The following is a 19,798-nucleotide window of genomic DNA, read 5'->3' on the forward strand; positions in this document are numbered from 1 at the left end:
TTATTTCCATGGATTTCATCACAGGGTTGTTGAGGACAATGAAACAGCATGATTCCATCATGGTCATTGTGGACAGGTTAACAAAGGTTGCACACTTCATTCCGGTGAATTCTACATTCTCAGCTAGTGATGTGGCACAGGTATTCATTAGAGATGTGGTTAGACTACATGGTTTTCCAAAGAAGATTGTGTCAGATAGGGATGCGAAGTTCACTTCCATGTTTTGGAAGGAGTTATTTGTAGGTTTGGGAACAGATTTAGCCTTCAACACATCTTATCATCCACATATAGATGGACATACAGAGAGGGTCAATAGGATATTAGAGGACATGTTGAGGATGTATGTGATGCATCAGTAGAGGAAGTGGGAAGAGTATCTCCCTTTGGTAGAGTTCACATACAACAATGGTTATGAGGAGTCATTGAGGATGAGTCCTTTTGAGGCATTGTATGGGCGGAGTTATAACACTAATACCAGTTGCAGTGATCTGGTTAGTAGGGTATTGAGTGGACCATATGTGTTGACATACACGGAACAGGAAATGTAAGTGATCAAGAAGAATCTAAAGGTAGCACAGGATATGCATAAGAGTTATGCAGATAGGAACAAGTTGTTCAAGGAGTTCTAGGTTGGGGAACAAGTGTACTTGTGCATCAAACCAAAGAAGATCTCCTTGCGGATTGGATTGTGTGCCAAGCTGGCACCATGGTTTTATGGACCCTTTAGCATTGTTGAGAGGATTGGGCCATTAGCCTATCAACTTGCACTGCCTCCGACAGTGAAAGCCCATGATGTTTTCCATGTATCTTTGCTTAAGAAATATGTTAAGGATGTTGATCATGTGATTGAATGGTTTGTATTGCAGGTGGAACCAGATGGAGAACTCCAGCGAGACCCTAAGTGTATATTGCATAAAAAGGTGTGCATGCTCCGGAACCAAGAAATCCAACAAGTTAAAGTGCAATGAAAGCACTTTGGGCCCAATGAAACTACATGGAAGATGGCAGATGAGATGCAAGCCATGTATCCTTCCTTGTTTGTCAGCTGAGGCATAACAACTTGACATGGTGGTTTGGTATTTTCTTATGGTGGTTTGGTATTTGATTATGGTGGTTTGGTATTTTCTTATGGTGGTTGGTATTTTCTTCTGGTGGTTTGGTATTTTGTTATGGTGGTTTGGTATATGCTCTATGGTGGCTCGATATATGCTTTATGATGGTTTGATATATGCTATATGATGTTTTGATATGTGCTTACATATGATCACTAGTATATGTTTGATATATGTTTTGGTATGTGATTTGGCATATGTTTTGGTATCTATATTTATGGTAATGTTTCTATATGTACCCATGTGTATGGATGTAAATACCATAACGAGCTGTGTTATAAAGCTCCACTATGCGGTAAGGGTGCCATGTAATTGTGGTTATGTTATCATGTTATTTTGCTATCATGTGGTTATGTTATCATGATATTATGATGTCATGTGGATTGGTACTCAGCAGGATGATCATTGTAAATACCGTAATGAGTTGTGTTATAAAGCTCCATTATACGGTATGTTGTCATATTGTCATGATGGTATTTCTCTTGAGTGAATCTTTCATTGTAAATAGGGCATCAAGTTTTGTTACAAAGCTCCATAGGTAGTATGTCGTATTTCAGTAGGTTGCTAAGGTATATGAGTGATTGAACACCAAGGACGGTCTGCCCTAAGGGGGAGGGTTCTGTAATAGCCCTGGTGAAAATCTCATGTAATAAAAGTTAAAACCAATAACCACATATGAATGGGACACTTATTCGAAGCTGAATTTTGGGCAAGACATCCTAAGGGGTGTTCATTTGGTTGTTTATGGCTAAGGAAATTGGCAAGGGAAATGGCTAAGGCTTTGGAAAGGAAAAATGACTTTTTTGGCACAATTATTTATGAAAATAATGGAAATTAGGAGAAACGGTAGGTGAAAGGTCACAGGTTGCATGTGAGGAGGAAAATGAAGGAAAATAATGGAAAATGAAAAAAATAGAGGCCTTATTCAAAAACAGGCTTCCGAGAATCAGTTGGTAACCTTTTGTCAGTTCAGTTTTGGAGCACTCTCATTATTCCCTCTCTCTCATACTCTTGGATACTTAGAGTTTTTTCTAGGAGCACTTTCGCGTTTGAACAAGAAAGGCAAATAAGGCAAGAGGAAGCAAGGATCAAGCAAGGAAAGGCATGATCAAGCAACTACAATAGGCTTCATTGCAGGTATCAACTTACATGTGTATTTTTCTTGATAGATTTTGCATGCATGGTATTTCATGTGGTTTGTTTCTATCATGGCATAGGTTTTGCCAGGTGTAATAGTGTTTTTCAGCCTAGCCTTGTCATTTATAGATAGCCATGGTATGATGGGGTTCTCATGTTTGGTTGAGTTGGACTGCTAATTGGATTTGAAGCTGAGTGAGGTGGATCTTAGAAATGATAGAACACATGGCCTAGTATCCCATTAATCGCACCGTGGGCTGCAGTAAATCCTGATTTTGTGTTGCCTCGGATGGCTTGGAGAGTGGGTCTTGGTTTAGGGCCTATTGATCCAGGTTTGGATTGCGGTAAAGCTTGAGAGACTAGGAGACAAGTAAATTCCTCATGGTGTAGGTGGAGAAATCCTGTGGCATCCATGCTTATTTGGCCCAGTGATCGGGTGGAGATCATGGTGAATCCTGCTATGATGTGTTCATTGTGTTGGCCTAGTGATATGGGATGAATTACGGTAAACCCTGGTTTCTATTAATGAGGGTGAGGTGGTTTAGCCTCGATATGCCTTGGTTGATTTCTTTTTGTTTGAGTCCAACATTCATGCTTGGAATATGGGACTGGGGTGAATGGCTTAAGAGAGATTTGGCTCATCCATTCTATGGTCCGGTGGAACGTGGTAGTCCCATCTCTGATTAGTTCATTGCGTTGATTAATGAGACACTCATTCCGTTGGTTTTCATGTGAAAATGTACTGATTTATATATGGTTTTTCATGGATGATATGTTTATGGTATTTATGTTCCTATTATGCTAGTTATATGTACATTTTGTGATAGTATCTATGTATAGATCTCAGCATGTGTTTACTTGTACATGAATGGATAATGTGTCTGTGACATAATAGATAATAATGCGGAAAATGACACGAGGAAACAATGGTTTCTAATGAGTATCAGATAAGTATGAGATCCTTACATTTAATTTTGTTGTTTACACCTGTAGGTTACATGTTGACAATATGTTTGATGAAATGCCTGTCATGGCTAGTAGGGGTCTGTTTAAGGTCTTGTTGAGCATATTCCTTTTTTTGCATTGTTTCCCTGTACTTTCCTTGATTTCAAGCTATCATTCCATTTTGGGCAGTGGCCTAGGCTCTGGGCCTGAAAAAGTGGCTTAAATCCTAGGGTCATTGGCACATAACTAGCAATGCTGGTCCACAGTCGCTGGTAGACAGGCCTATGAGAGTGACTTTGGGTTTTTGGTCACTCCCTTTCCCATAGCATGAGAGCGACTATGGTCTAAGAGTTCCAGAACAACAATGGGACCGAGGGAGAGGCTGTTTGAGTGGCTAACTTGTCTCCTGAGGGTTCTGTTGATGATGTTGGATGACTACGTGTGATGCTCTATCGATTCTACTTAAGGTAAAATCTAATCATAGTAGCCTCTCCCCTCATGTTTACCCCAGTTGGCATGGGTACTTGGGGGATGAGGGAGGAGGGTTTTACAGTAAATCCTAGAGGAAGAGGATTAAGGGTCTAATATGTTATACAGAGAATACACTATTTATCCTAGACTGCTTATAAACAAGGATTATATGAACCATTAGAGATAATATACATCTAAAATCTTATAAATATACATAACTTGTTTTTACGTACCTCTAATTTGATAGCTTGATGGAAGAGCTTCTTATTAAGTGACAATACTTACTTGATTGATTTTTCTATAAACCAAACTTCGGATAGTCTTCAAATAAATTCTTTTTCTTTCAAAAATCTTCCTTTCGTTGCCTTCAATTTCATATATGCATGATTGGTGTTATTTGATTAGGGCTTCTATAATATCAGAGTATGTTGAAGAGGATTTCAGACTTGTGATGACTCAGACCATTGTTTCTTAAATGAGTGGAAGACAAAATGTACTTGTTTCGATCTTGCACATATCAATGACTATATTAATGCTTCATCCCTTATATCAGTTCTTTGGCCATACATCATTGAGCCCATGACTATGATTACTCCCAAACTTAATATTGAAATTGCTACACAAATTTATCAAGAAAGTTGATTTGAATTTGTCTGATCAAGATGCACCAAAATGTATCACTGTTATATTAAAATTCCTACTAAGATTTGCACCGAACGTATATTGTACTTGTTTATGAGACTATCACTGCCATTTTTCTCTCTGAAATTGACTGAAATTCTCCTTCTTCTTTAACGTGTCGTGAACTAGCTCACTATAATCTTAGTTCCATTAGCTCAAAAATTTTCATTTTGATTTTGACATGTTCTTCAAGACAAGTGCAAAAAAAACCTTACACTGAAGATACTTCAAATATGTATAAGTGGTCTTCAAACTACCTTTTGGCCTTAACCATATCTCTAATACCATGTTCAGAAATCCGAAGTGTGGCAGTTAAATGATTTCTCTTATTATGAAATTATATTGTGATATTCTCGTTATTATTATCGGTTCTTTTGATTTATATTTTATTATCATCAAGACTAACGACAAGAAATAAATAGAAGAGGACACAAGATATAGGCAGGAAACTAGGGAAAAAGCCCACTCTAGGGGAAAACTCAGTCAAAATTCTTTCTTCAATAGATTCAAGATTAGACGACTAAGACCCTTACAACCTAGACTAGAGACTCCCTCCATAAAGTCACCCTTGATTGTTCTCTTGAGTAGTGCCTTCCTTTCACACTGTAGTTTCACTGGGACCTTCATCAAAATAATGCACTGAAGCCTCGTCACGATTTCATTACTGTAAAAATATGTAGATCTTAACTATTGTAATCGAGACCTGTGGCAACATGGCACCAAAATCCTTTACTGAGATTTCACTAAGACTGTGGCACTATGGTGAGACTGCATGTCTATGTTCGCACTGAAATATGATAGAACTAAAATTGTGATAGCATCGAGACTGTAATGGAATTGAAACTACGATCATTGTAATAGCTCGGAACTGTGGTCACTGTAATAGGTTGCAATTGTGGTAGCATCAAACCTGCCCACTATGATTTCTGCACCTATCTTTAGCGATATTATCTTTTTGATTTAACCCGAGCTTTTGTGGTTGGATAATGCGAAAACCTTAGGCTTGTATATATAGTTGTTTCCCATAAAATAAGTCGACATGACTTCATTGAAGGGTTGTGTCTCCATATATGTTGAGGCCGACTTCAGTTCATTTAAATGTAGTCGACTTGATGATGATTTTTTTGAAGCCGATAAAAAGGAGACTTGATGGAGGAGTCTTTAAGCAATCAACAAAATGAATTTGACTCAAATAGACAATCCTAAATCCTACAATGGAGGCTTGACAAATGAGAATTAACCCAAACATGAAACCCATGCTTTAACAAGTCAATTCAATAATAATAAAAATTCTTTTTGCTTTTCTTTTCACAAATATATATTACATTTTGACTTCAAGTACAATTATGAATATCGAACCTAGTTACATTCTTCAACATGACCTGCTCCAATATCCAGGTAACGTGATATTATCTAGGCTCTGATATTCCTTAGCTTCCGAGGTCTCAAAATTTAGGGTCTGAAATTTTGCCTTCCTCGTAACGAGTACAAGGTTGTTGCTTCAGCTATTAATAACTTTTGATCCTGGGACCCATTCATGTATTTCCACATACCGTTGGAAACTATCTTTCCAAGCTCTTTCTAGTGGAGAAGGCCAGATGTAGTTTGAGCCCATTTGTTACCTGAAACATGGTTACAAACTCGCCATCTGGACTCTTTCTCAACGCTAGTCCAATTGACATCAATTCCAACATACCAAGTGCCACCAATCAATAAGAAAATGTCAACTGTTCAACATGAATAATTTGGTTGACTTTGAAACATATTCAAACATTGTCAAACCTAGTCAATGTCATTAGTAAATGTGGTTACTAATTTTGTAATGTTGCATTGTGATTTTGTATAAATTATAATGTAATGTAAAATTGTGACAAGGTTTTTCACATTGCAATGTTCAATTAATTTCTATCACAAAGCAACAATGTAACATTGCAACAAATTCAATAATGTTTGTCACATTGTGACATTTGTCATATGGTTTGACCAAGTTCACCATGGTGAAAATGGTTTGACTAATTTGGCGATGGTAGACCATACCTTTCGATGATCGATTATGATTGTTTATATTGATAAAGGAAGGCTATAGTTGACCATGTTTTACCATGATAACCTAGGTTAACGACATTTGACCATATTAACAATGGTTGACCATGTTGAGCATCGAATGACCATGGTTTCTGGAGGTTGATTATGGAGACTATTATTGACCAAATATTACCATGATTGACCATGGTTGACCTTAGTTACCTGTGGTTTAACATGACTGGCATGGTTGACTCAAGTCAACATGTTGAATAGAGTAAACTATGGTTGACAATGGATGAAAATTGTGACCAAAGTTAACTATGGTTTATCATAGCCAACCAAGGTGATCATAGTTGATGATGGTTGACTGTAGTTAGACTATGGTTGAAAATGTGTGACTATTATTCAACATCATTGACTATGTTTACACTACGGTCAATGATTTTTCAACTATAGGTGAACATGCTTGAGTATGATTTTCCATGTTCACTCTAGAAAGCTCGACTATTATTGACTACATTATCATGTTGATTATTGTTAAATATGATAAACATAGGGTTGACCAAGTTTGATCATGCTCAACTATAATATTAGGGTATATAATATAGGTTTTTAATATTAGTGTTAAAAATATTGGGTTCAATATCAAGGTTTAATATTATGGTGTATAATATATGGTATTTCGTATATAGGATCTGATAATATGGCGTCCCTTTTTTGTGTGTTTTCAACAATATTCTGCGAGAGTGAACTATAATACAAAGTGTGACTTGAATATCAATTACGAGCATCTTCTATGGTTTTATGGATTTAGATAATTTTGTGGATTAGTGTAACACTCTTTCAATATGTTTGTTTCCCATGTGACTATTTTTAAACATCGTTGACTATGATTTCACTATAATTAAGGGTAAATGGTTGAACATGCTTTCACTATGGTTAATGATACAATTAAGCATGGTTGGCTATGATTATCCATTTTCACAATAGAAAGGTTAACTATCTTTGACTATGTTATCATGTTCGCTATTGTTAAATATGGTAAATATAAGGTTGACTAAGTTTGATTGTGGTTTACTATAATATCGAGGTTTATAATAATGACTTTAATATTTGGTTTTTAATATTAGATTTAATAATATTGGGTTTAATATTAGGGATCAAAATATATGATTTACAATATTGAGTTTAATATTAAAGTTTATAATATTTCGCTTATAATATAGGGTGCTTAATATTTAGGGTTTAATAATATGGTTTCTCTTTTTTGTGTTCTTCAGGCACAATACATGAGAGTTAATTGTGAGACCAAGTGTGACTTCAATATCAATTATGAGCCTCTTCTAAGGTTTTATATATTTAATTGATTTTATGGATTTATCGAGTGGGCCATAGGTTTAATGTTTATGGTTAATGAGAGTCAAAAAATTGCTCATTGTATTCTCACTATACAAAATTATGGTTGATCATAGTCAAACCATAGTTTATATATTTCAATGTATAAATTAATTTATAAGTAAGATATTATAAGTACATAGAATAATACATTATTATTCTAACCTTAATATTATATTAATATCATACTTAAAGATTAATAATATATTAAATATTTATATATCAATTATGTATTAAATAAGCGTTGTAGTAAGAAACCACATTAATGATTAAGTTAATATATTAATGTATTAATTAATATTTTAATAAATTAAAATTTATATAATAATTATTAAATTAAATTTAAAAACCCTATTACTAATAATCAAATTAGTTAATAGTTATTAATAAATAAACCTTTACATTAAATTAATAAATAATAATATATTTTTTAACAATATAATAAACAATACACAATGACTTGAAAGAGCGAACACGTTTGGAGCTTGAAATGACAGGTTCATTCTCTCCATTGTAAAAGTAGGATAATTTATGAATTTTTTTTTTTCCGAAGGTGGCAAAACCTATCAAACTCAGGTGTCAAACCAACAGTAAGGACAGCCATCTCTGGCTGCTATCCGCGAATGTCGGTTTGACTCATCACCGTTATCAAGGAAAACCACGCCACCTGTAATAACCCGCTGGTGGTCCGTAAGGGAGCAGGCTTTCACTCCTGCCAGATGCCTCTGGGTCTTGGGCCGTTAACCTGTTTCCTTACGTCCGAGGAAGACGAGCTCTTAGCCAAGCAGAAGCAGTTTTACAGGATAATTTATGAAATTGTAATACAAATCTTTAAATTAAATAAATAAATAAATAATTATTTTTTTAACAAAATAGTAATCAATGCACATCGATTTGAAAGAGGCAAAAGGTTTGGAGCATGTAGAAACGACATGTTAATGCTATGAATGGTTAAAGTAGAATAATTTATGAAATTGTTTAAGAAATCCTTGTAACCATGGATAACACATTGACCTGAAAAAATCAATTAATTGTTATTTGGTTTCTCTAGAATGGAAAGGAGCGCTGAACATCATTAATTGTGAATCCAAAAGAAGTTAACCTGAGGCTAGTCTGAACCAAATTACAAAGCAGCTCGGTAAGAACTTTGAAGCACGTGGGTTCTTGGAGATCACACCTGCTCTTGCTACGCCAAGCTTATCGCGATTGCAGGTTCGTTAGGTTTGTGGACGTGGCCGTCTCCGTCTCCGTCTCAGTTTGCCATCCGTTTACATAAACAGATAGATCCATCTCCCGCAGAAGTCGGAAAATTTGCCACAGTTATTTCTTCTCATTGTACTTGAAAACCCCTGCCACGCTTTCAAATTCAAATTCAAAATCCAAACCCTCCACTATACCGCATATTCTTCTTTTCTTTCAGCACGAAAAAATCTTGATATATTATATTATATGATCAATATTCGGGATATATACAATACCTGCCAATTTTTCCACATCATACAAATCCATCTGGGTATGCATATCCAACATCCCATCCACATAATGCCATAAACAAAACATATTACAAGAAATATAAATAGTCTCTAAACCCAATTCTTATCTAAGAAAAAGCATAAAAGGACATAGATGATAATAAACAATACCGACCAAAATAAAGTATGCACACGGCATTTCAGCAGCTCTACCATACCATTTGTCCAAGCGATTATGCAAGCAGCCTGTCCTTCCATCCAAAGTGATTGAGCTGACAGGGATAAAGACTAGTAGACATACAAAAAATATACAAAAAAAGAGGGGATATAGAACTTACCGAGGAAATGGAAAATCTCTAACATCTAATACATTGTGGTACAGAATTATTTCCATGTGCATATTACCTTATTTACCTAGTAATCCCCTCTTTGAAAGTTCATCAGCGTCCTTGTTCTTTTCTCTGCCAACTTGCATGATAGTAGAATTGTTGAGTTGATTCCATAGCTGATCAATTCTCCCTAGCCAGCCAAGTAGAAAAGGATTGTTGATGTTTGCATAGCCCTTAATCTGATCTATAATGATCTTGGAGTCCACATAGATATGAATAACAGGGATAGAAAGGAAAATGGTAAACCATAGGAGGCCCCATAAGGCCATTGCTTCAGCCCTGGTATTAGTGCCGCTTCCCCCCTGTTAGTGAGTCCCATATGTCAAATCACTTGAAATGGAAATCCAAAAACCACAACCACATGTATTTTGTTGCACAACACTATCAAAAAAACCCATTGGATATTCCATTTGAAGCTTTGTCCTCATTTGTTGAGATTTTCTGGCGCATGATTCTATAGAAGTGTGCAATGAAATATTAGATAATGTACGTTCAAATACCTTATAGAAATCTCCCATGGAATTCTAAAAGATGTAATTATTTCTCCATTTCCATATATCCCTAAAAAGTATAAGTGGCATGGATCCCCACTGTCTTCTGTATACCCCACTATTTCAAACAATCCACAATACATTCATGTTGAATATATGGAAGACAGTCTTTTCCATACCTGAACTATATATTGACACTTTAGGAACATGTGATTGTTATTTTCCTCTTCCATTCTGCAAATAGAACAAATACTGGGTCCCTACCATTTCCTCTTCTGCAAATTCTACCGTGTGAGATTTTTATTATGAAATACTAACCATGTAAAAAGGATGATTTTGATTGGGATTTTGGTCTTCCAGAAGGCATAAAATACATGTTTATCCCTATGATGAGTATCTGCGATACAGAGAGAGAGATATGTATCAGCAACAATAATGTTTCCAGCGTTCATCTTCCCCGTCAAAATTAGATTGTCTTGAATTCCAGCAACACATATCCCAATATGTTTCATACCAACAACAATCTCGTTGGGCATGGACCCCTCCATTGAGAAATGTCTTGACACTAGAAAAATATTCCTCTTGCATTTAAGAGCTGTATGAGCCCCTCATAGATATTGCAATCGTAGCCAACACCCAGAATATGGTCTATACCAATGAGGATTCTGTGACCCAATCCCATGCTCCATGCCAGATGTTGTAGAAATATATTGGAAACTTAATGAAAGTTGAGCAAGATTTCTGATCTGTGTGTGGATCCAATGGAGCCCTTTCGAAACCAAAATAAGAAATCATGGTCCTTTAGATATTTATGTCTGATAACATGACTCCATGATCCAGACCCAAAAATACCCCTCCATAAGGATTTGATCAATAACGACCATCTGAAACGACGTATATCTAATACCCCCAACCACCCATGACCTTTGGCAGAGTAATAATGAACATCTTAGACAAATGATATTTCTTATGCCCATGACTTCCCCCCATATAAAGTTAGCCATGATACGGTTGAGACTGTGAATGATGGTGGTAGGGATATGATAAAGATGTGCCCAGTAAACCCCCAGTTGATTAAGGACAACTCGGGTAAGGATGACCCGACCCCCCAGAGACAGACATCTAAATTTCCACCCCAATATCCTCTTAAAAAATTTGTCAACAAGCGATTTCCAATCAACATTTCTATAATTACAAGGTTTGATATGGTACCCCAAGTACTTCATACCATTTCCCATCTTCTCAGCTCCGATACCAAACAAATTTCTTATATATGCAATGATTTCCAAATCACATACTCCATAAAAGATAATATACTTATGGACATTCATATGCAAACTAGTGGCATTAGAAAATTTCCTAAAAATATGAAAAAGGCACAACCATGCAAATTCATTTAACATACCCATGTTGAGCACGTCATCTACAAAGAAACCATGTGATATGTTGATGTTATTACCCATCTTCAGAGCCTAAAATTGGTCATGTTCCACTGCTTTAGAAATATGAAAGCTCAAACCATTCATAGGCATGTTGGCTTATTGGGGCCTGACCCAGGTTCAGAACTATCTTAGCCAAACAAATCTTGAAACTATTGGCCCTTTCGGCAACAGTTCGCGGAGCACAGATTGAGGTCTCACCCGAGGTAGTATGGGAGGGTACTGGAACTAGGTTTCCACACCCTAGGGATGTCTTGATGAGGTCCAGGAAGTTCACGAACCGATCTTGCGCACTTGCATTGTTCTGCGCAGCTGTTCGACCTCCGCGTAGCTCTGTACAGAGTGCGAAGGCGCGGGGTCCAAATCCTTTACCCTTACTATGTTATTATTATAGAATTGACTAAATTTTGTGGGCCCAGGAGTCTTTATCAATCATTCAACATTCATAACAAGTGCACATAAACATAAACTATAAAGAGATGCATAAAATTATAACAAAAGCATAACCACCCAAATCTACGAGCAGATGCACAATATTTCAGAATCAACTTATCTTTTATTCAATTTCTGTTCTGTTACAACCTCAACTCTGCCCTGCGCACTCAGCTGCAGGGCTCCACGCACACAAATGCGTACTCTACTAGGCCTCTGCGCACACAGCTGCAGAGCCTCTTTCTAATACTACGACCCAAACCTCAGACTTACAAACTCAGAGCGAATTTCGCATTCAAAACCCCATATCACTTAAGATTAAGACTAAAAACTGACTTCTACACTTAGAGCCTCGCTTTATTTATACATTCCCATGTTTCGCAGACCATGGGTAAGCCGGCACGTTTTATATTACATTACAATATTTTAGGGTGAACTACCCTAGGCTCTCGCGCTACACGCCCGCATTTTGCAGGGTCTTACATGACATTGACCCAAAACTCGGCTTTAAGCCCCATAAACCCGCTATTGGGGGATCTGCTACCTAACAGGCCCCCAACACAATCATCATGACTTGTCCCAAGTCACTTGGCTGGTGCAGTGATCTTCGCTCGGAGGCCATCCAACAACTTCTGCACTTCACTGACATCTACCACACATTCCTCTGTTGTCCGCTGTATCAATTGTGCGCGACTTTCTGATGCATTGTTGTCAGAGGCACCCTCTTGGCTTAGCGCATATGTATCCTGCATCTGGGCCAGCTTCCCCTCGATCGTGGCGGTGACTGTGAATGCTTCCTCGAGCCAAGGCTAGATGCATGCTTTAAGCCCTACTTCTTTCTGGCGTGTGGCATTGACCTGTTCCTTCAGAGCCTGGGGCTCTCGCATCTTGGCCAATCCTTGAGTAAAGACGACTGTCTGCACGGTCCCCCAGACATTGTCATAGGCCTGCTGTAACTCTCGCACTTCTGTCTCGAACTGTTGTAGCATTGGGTTTTCCTGTAGTGAAGTAAGCATGAAGAGAGATTGATCCAACAATCCCGTGCAGTCCTGTACAATGCGCTCTATTACTTCCAACCCCGATTGAATGGCACGGTGGTGTTTCTCTCTGACTTCTGGGGGTGTAGAGGGCTGCGCCTTCAGTCGCGGCTCTGCGATCTGCAAGTTCATCTCCAACTAAACCTTCGCGGCCTCCTCCTGGGTCTTGTGGACTCCAGCTGCTAAGTGGTGAATCTTTTCCGTGGTGGGGAGTGCCACCAGCATAGCCAACTCCGGTATGCTGCTACAGGCCTCCTCCACGGCCTGTTCTAATCCCTGGTTTTGTGCGACTAGGTTGTCGCGCTGCAGGCTGAGCTGTTCTAAATTTATCTTTTGCTTGCTCAAGACTTGGAGGGAGCGGCCTTCCCTAGCGCGAAGCTCAGTACTTTCCCCATCCTGCAGCTGGTATATGGTTTCTCTGGGAAGGGCGGCCAAATTCAACCCCCAGCCCCTCATGTCACCCTCAGCTTCTACTAAGACTGCACCTTTTGGTAGCACCAAGGTGTTCATTGTGTGGGCGCGCAACATCTGCTCAGCTTCGGATGCACCTTCTGCAAGGTGCGTTGTCATCATTTCTAGGGGTCACACCTGTAATGCCTGCAACTTCGCTCTAAGCACCCCCAACACAGTTTTCTGCTCCGTCATTAATTTTTGAAGAGAATCCTTAGTGACATTACGAACTGGTTCGCCACTGTCAAGAAGGTCTCCCTGAGAAGTCTTTGCTGCCTTTGTCTTTTTCCGTGTAGTTGGCTTCTCATGGGCGCACGACCTCTTGAGTTGGGTCAATTTTGGTGTAGGGTCCATGCGTTCCTCTGTCTCAACCTCCCTTTGTATGTCCTACTCTGTGGACATTTCCCTGCCTTCCTTAATCTCTTCGGCGGCCGTGGTTATGGGTTGTGCCGTCTACACTGTCATTGCTGCCTCAGCCGCCTTCCGCTGCATGGCCACTTACCGTTCTTGGCGCTTTCTCTCTGTCAGCTTTGCAATGTGCAGCTTGGTTTCCTTTTTCCGCTGTTGTGTTGCGATCTTTTCCAGTTCTGCCAAGTCCGGAGCGTGCCACTCCACAGACCATGCCGCCATTACATAGAAGATTGCATCGTTCGTTGTAATGAATAGAAGCTTCACCCATGTTCAGGTTGGATCCTTTTGCACCCGGATATACAGATTATGCATATCTGCCTTGAATTCTATCGCACTTTGCAAACTTTTATATACTGGCAGGGACAAGCACAACCTGCGGTTGATCCATGTTCGGATGCTCACCTCCATGAACACCCAAAACACATTGATGTAATATTCCCCATGGTTTCAATATTCCAAACATTGACTATGATGGCGACCCTTATAATTATCAAGCTTTTAGTAAAGTGGTTGCGGGATTTGTAGAAGTCACGTCATCACCATTATGGAGATTTGTGACATTTCATTCAGACACACAATTGGCATTGATATTGTCAAGCTTCAAGGGGAAAACAAATTCAAGGATGCAGCTTACATGGTAAGACGTTTAAAATTTATATTTGATTAATGTTGAAAAATTTATTTATGTACAAGGTAATCGAACTTTTACTATTTCATGTTATAGGAAAAAGCCAAATCTTCTTAACAATGAAGATCAACAATTTATAAATGATTGTGAGTTCATTCATATTGATAGTTGGGCAAAAGATGATAGTCATATGTCTATCATCTTGATTAATGTTGAAAAATTTATTTATGTACAAGGTAATCGAACTTTTACTATTTCATGTTATAGGAAAAAGCCAAATCTTCTTAACAATGAAGATCAACAATTTATAAATGATTGTGAGTTCATTCATATTGATAGTTGGGCACAAGTACACTTGTTCCCCAACCTAGAACTCCTTGAACAACTTGTTTCTATCTGCATAACTCTTATGCCTATCCTGTGCTACCTTTAGATTATTCTTGATCACTTACATTTCCTGTTCCGTGTATGTCAACATATATGGTCCACTCAATACCCTACTAACCAGATCACTGCAACTGATATTAGTGTTATAACTCCACCCATACAATGCCTCAAAAGGACTCATCTTCAATGACTCCTCATAACCATTGTTGTATGTGAACTCTACCAAACGGAGATACTCTTCCCACCTCCTCTACTGATGCATCACATTCATCCTCAACATGTCCTCTAATATCCTATTGACCCTCTCTGTATGTCCATCTATCTGTGGATGATAAGATGTGTTGAAGGCCAAATCTATTCCCAAACCTACAAATAACTCCTTCCAAAACTTGGAAGTGAACTTCGCATCCCTATCTGACACAATCTTCTTTGGAATGCCATGTCTAACAACATCTCTAATGAATACATGTGCCACATCACTAGCTGAGAATGTAGAATTCACCGGGATGAAGTGTGCAACCTTTGTTAACCTGTCCACAATGACCATGATGGAATCATGCTGCTTCATTGTCCTCAACAACCCTGTGATGAAATCCATGGAAATAACCTCCCATTTCAACTCTAGAATTGCAATCGGCTGTAGAATTCCACCTCGATGTTTACACTCTACCTTCACTCACTGAAAATCAAAGAATCTAGAAACAAACTCTGCTACATCCCTCTTCAAATTTGGCCAATAGTAATATCCCTTCACCGTTGTCAGTTTCTTCTAATAACCTGGGTGACCTGAATATGTTTTCGCATGAAATTCCCTTAAGATCACCTTCTTGATCTCATTGCTATCTGGTAAATATATCTTGTCTCGAAACCTGACTAATCCATCCGTTTTAAGACAAAACAATGTAAACTTTGAAATGGGAACTGATACTGTTACCCATTTCGTAGAGATAGCAAAAAAGTGACCTGATTTTGAAAAGGGGTGATGCAGAACGAACATGTTTTTTTTAGAGCATAGTTTTCGGCACTTTAATTTTTTTATGTACATTACGTTTTAGAATCGTTTTAAAATGGTAGTGATTTTCATGCTGATTTAAAAAAGTGAGTATTCTGCATCACCCCCTTTTTTTAAAAGACCTGTTTTTTGGCTTTAAATTTTCTAATGTATAAAACGTAAATAATTATTTTGTAAATTTGATCATTTTTGAAGTGGTCGTTTTCTTCACATTTTCTTGTTTTTTATTTTTATTTTAACTTTTTTTTTAGTGAGGTTTTTATTGTTTTGCATTTTTAAATTAGGAGGTCAATATTTAGAATTTTCGATATTCTACATATTTATACATCCTTAATTAATTTTTCAATCCACATGAAATAATTGTTTCTAAAAAACAATATTTTTTAACAATGGACATAAAAATAACCATTTTTAACGTAAATATAACTAAAAAACTACATGTTTTGATAATTTTTTGCTAGAATTGACATGTCAAAATCACAATTTTTATACGATAATTTTAACTAAAAATGGTAAAATAATAGCTTTTTTTTATGAATTTCATGTCAAAAAATAATAATAATTACTTTTTTTTTTCAAAAAATAGTGATTAACTTAAAAATCAATGTGAAAATCACATATTACAAATATTGAACGTATAACAACCCTAATTGAGTGTTTATTCTTCTTATAAAATGCCAAAGTCAAAACATTGCAAAGCTTGATTTACAAGCATAACTTAAATTTAATCAACAATGTCACGTAATCCAAACTCTTCGTCCTCTAGAGTTTCATCATTGTCTTCTTCCACAATATTTTCTGTTTCATTTTGCTCATATTCCTCTTCTAATGTGTCTTTGATGTCTGCGAATCTCCCAATGTATGTCTTTCCAAACATTCCATGTAATGGTGGTTGGGGTTCCTTTGCCTTTTTTGCCACACGTGATTCACTAAAGTCCCATTTTTTCAATCCAATTTCTTGCATTGCATCTGGAAGAAATTGAAGAGCATTAATTATTTGCTGAATGAAACTGCACTGTCTTGGATCTTTTTCAATTGCAATGCAATTTCTTCCTTTTTGAAGGCAACATGCTAGTGTTGTACCTAATTATCAAGCACAAAAGAAATAATGAACTAAATTAGTACAATGACATATTAATTAAAAAATAACATATTGAAATTCAATTCCATATAATAAAACTTACCTGGGCCAGAAAATAAATCCAGAACCCAATCTCCTTCATCTGAACAAATGTCTATAAGATAGTTAATCAATAATTGTGGTTTTTTATAAACGTTGACTATCTCTCCTTTTGCTTCTTTGTCTTCATACGTTATTTTTCTCACAACAACATCATAAGTCAGTGTTTGGCTATGACTCTTTCCGTCTACCTGATTAAAAATCATAGACATATGACTATCATCTTTTGCCCAACTATCAATATGAATGAACTCACAATCATTTATAAATTGTTGATCTTCATTGTTAAGAAGATTTGGCTTTTTCCTATAACATGAAATAGTAAAAGTTCGATTACCTTGTACATAAATAAATTTTTCAACATTAATCAAATATAAATTTTAAACGTCTTACCATGTAAGCTGCATCCTTGAATTTGTTTTCCCCTTGAAGCTTGAAAATATCAATGCCAATTGTGTGTTTGAATGAAATGTCACAAATCTCCATAATGGTGATGACGTGACTTCTACAAATCCCGCAACCACTTTACTAAAATCTTGATAATTATAAGGGTCGCCATCATAGTCAATGTTTGGAATATTGAAACCATGGAATATTGAAACCATCTACTAAGACTGCACCTTTTGGTAGCACCAAGGTGTTCATTGTGTGGGTGCGCAACATCTGCTCAGCTTCGAATGCACCTTCTGCAAGGTGCGTTGTCATCATTGCTAGGGGTCACACTTGTAATGCCTGCAACTTCACTCTAAGCACCCCCAACAGAGTTTTCTGCTCCGTCATTAATTCTTGAAGAGAATCCTTAGTGACATTGCGAACTGGTTCTCCACTGTCAAGAAGGTCTCCCTTAGAAATCTTTGCTGCCTTTGTCTTTTTCCGTGCAGTTGGCTTCTCCTGAGCGCACGACCTCTTGAGTTGGGTCAATTTTGGTGTAGGGTCCATGCGTTCCTCTGTCTCAGCCTCCCCCTGTATGTCCTGCTCTGTGGACATTTCCCTGCCTTCCTTGATCTCTTCGGTGGCCGTGGTTATGGGTTGTGCCGTCTACGCTGTCGTTGCTGCCTCAGCCGCCTTCTGTCAGCTTTGCGATGCACAGCCTGGTTTCCTTTTTCCGCTGTTGTGTTGCGATCTTTTCCAGTTCTGCCAAGTCCGGAGCGTGCCACTCCACAAACCATGCTGCCATTACATCGAAGATTGCATCGTCTGTTGCAATGAACGGAAGCTTCACCCATGTTCGGGTTGGATCCTTTTGCGCCCAGATATACAGATTATGCATATCTGCCTTGAATTCTGTTGCACTTTGCAAACTTTTATATACTGGCGGGGACAAACGCAACCTGCGGTTGATCCATGTTCGGATGCTCACCTCCATGAACACCGAAAACACATTGATGTCACAAACCCTTGTCGCGTCTTTTGTCGCCCAGAGCAAGGTGTACCTCACGGCTTCGGGTAAGTTCCTCTCAATGGTGGGAAACTGGCTGTCCTCCAGCAGCTCCCCTGCAACCAATAGGATGGATAAGAGCAACCACGCATAGTGGAAGGTCTTACCCTGCTCCTGGGCCTCCCTACAATTTGTCAAAAATTCATCACAGAAAAACTAAGCCTAGTTGAACTGGACCCCCTCTTCACACTGCTCCGCCAATGCAATTACAGAAGTTGGCACCTCGTATGCTTGGCATTTCCTCATGAGCTTGCTGGCCAGCAGCTGGGTGGCTACACGCACCCCTCAGTCCTTGATGCTCACTATTACATACCCTCGCTTCCTCTTCTCTAGCTTATATTTGGCCTTCATAGCTTCTGTGAGGCCCAAGTCGCTGCTCTTTCCTGCTATGGCTGCGAGATTGTTTCCTTTGATGGGCAGCCGAGAAATCTGGTGAATTAAATTGGCCGTGATGGGAATCGGCTCCTCCAACCAGAGATACCCATCATGTACTAGACACAGTAACTGCCAGATGACAAAAATTGTGATGGGCGCGCGGTGGTAGTGGGGTATCCACCGCAAATGGAGTAACCTAGCCGTCTCCACCCCGCGTAACCATTTTTGCTACAGTCATTTCTCTGTGGCCAACTATGGGAACTTCTCGTTGTTCGTGAGGTCCCAGTCTTTGAACTTTATATTCGGTACCCGTCCCAGCAGTAGACTGTCAAACCTTATTTCATCCAGAAGAAGCGGGGTCTGGAGCACACTCTTCGTGGCCTCCAGGTCCTTCAGTATCTTGGCTGTCCCTTTCCACGGGTGGATGTATGGGGTAACTTTATTGCCGAAGGTACTTGGGAAACATTTTCTGCCTCATCATCCTATGCTTCAATTTAGGCGATCTGGGCTTGCAAATCTTCCTCCTCCTCCTCGGTTTTAACGGTGACAGCTTTGCCCTTCTCTGCCATTGACAATTTACTGAATCGTGGGTTCCGTGGTGATACCCAGACTGGCCCCATTGTCTGCTTGTCTTTCTGTGGTCATGGCGTGTGTGGGGACTTTGGAACCTCTGGTGTAGCTTCCGACTCTCTAGGCTCCTCCTGGGTCACATGGAACTCTGGGGTAACCTCCGCGAATCTCACTCTGGTTCTTGCAGCCGTCATCGTTTCTACACTAGATCCGCTTGGTCGCGTACTCATGGGTGGCAAGGTAGCTTGGTGCTCAATGTTCTATACTGGCTCAAATCTTAAACAACCAAGTGTTGCCTCAAGGCTACCCCAAGGGTTTTTA

This window comes from Pinus tabuliformis, chromosome 3_2, assembly GCF_031772625.1.
Source record: "Pinus tabuliformis cultivar Carrire ecotype Pingquan chromosome 3_2, CPIR1, whole genome shotgun sequence".
In the NCBI taxonomy this organism is placed as follows: Eukaryota; Viridiplantae; Streptophyta; class Pinopsida; order Pinales; family Pinaceae; genus Pinus; species Pinus tabuliformis.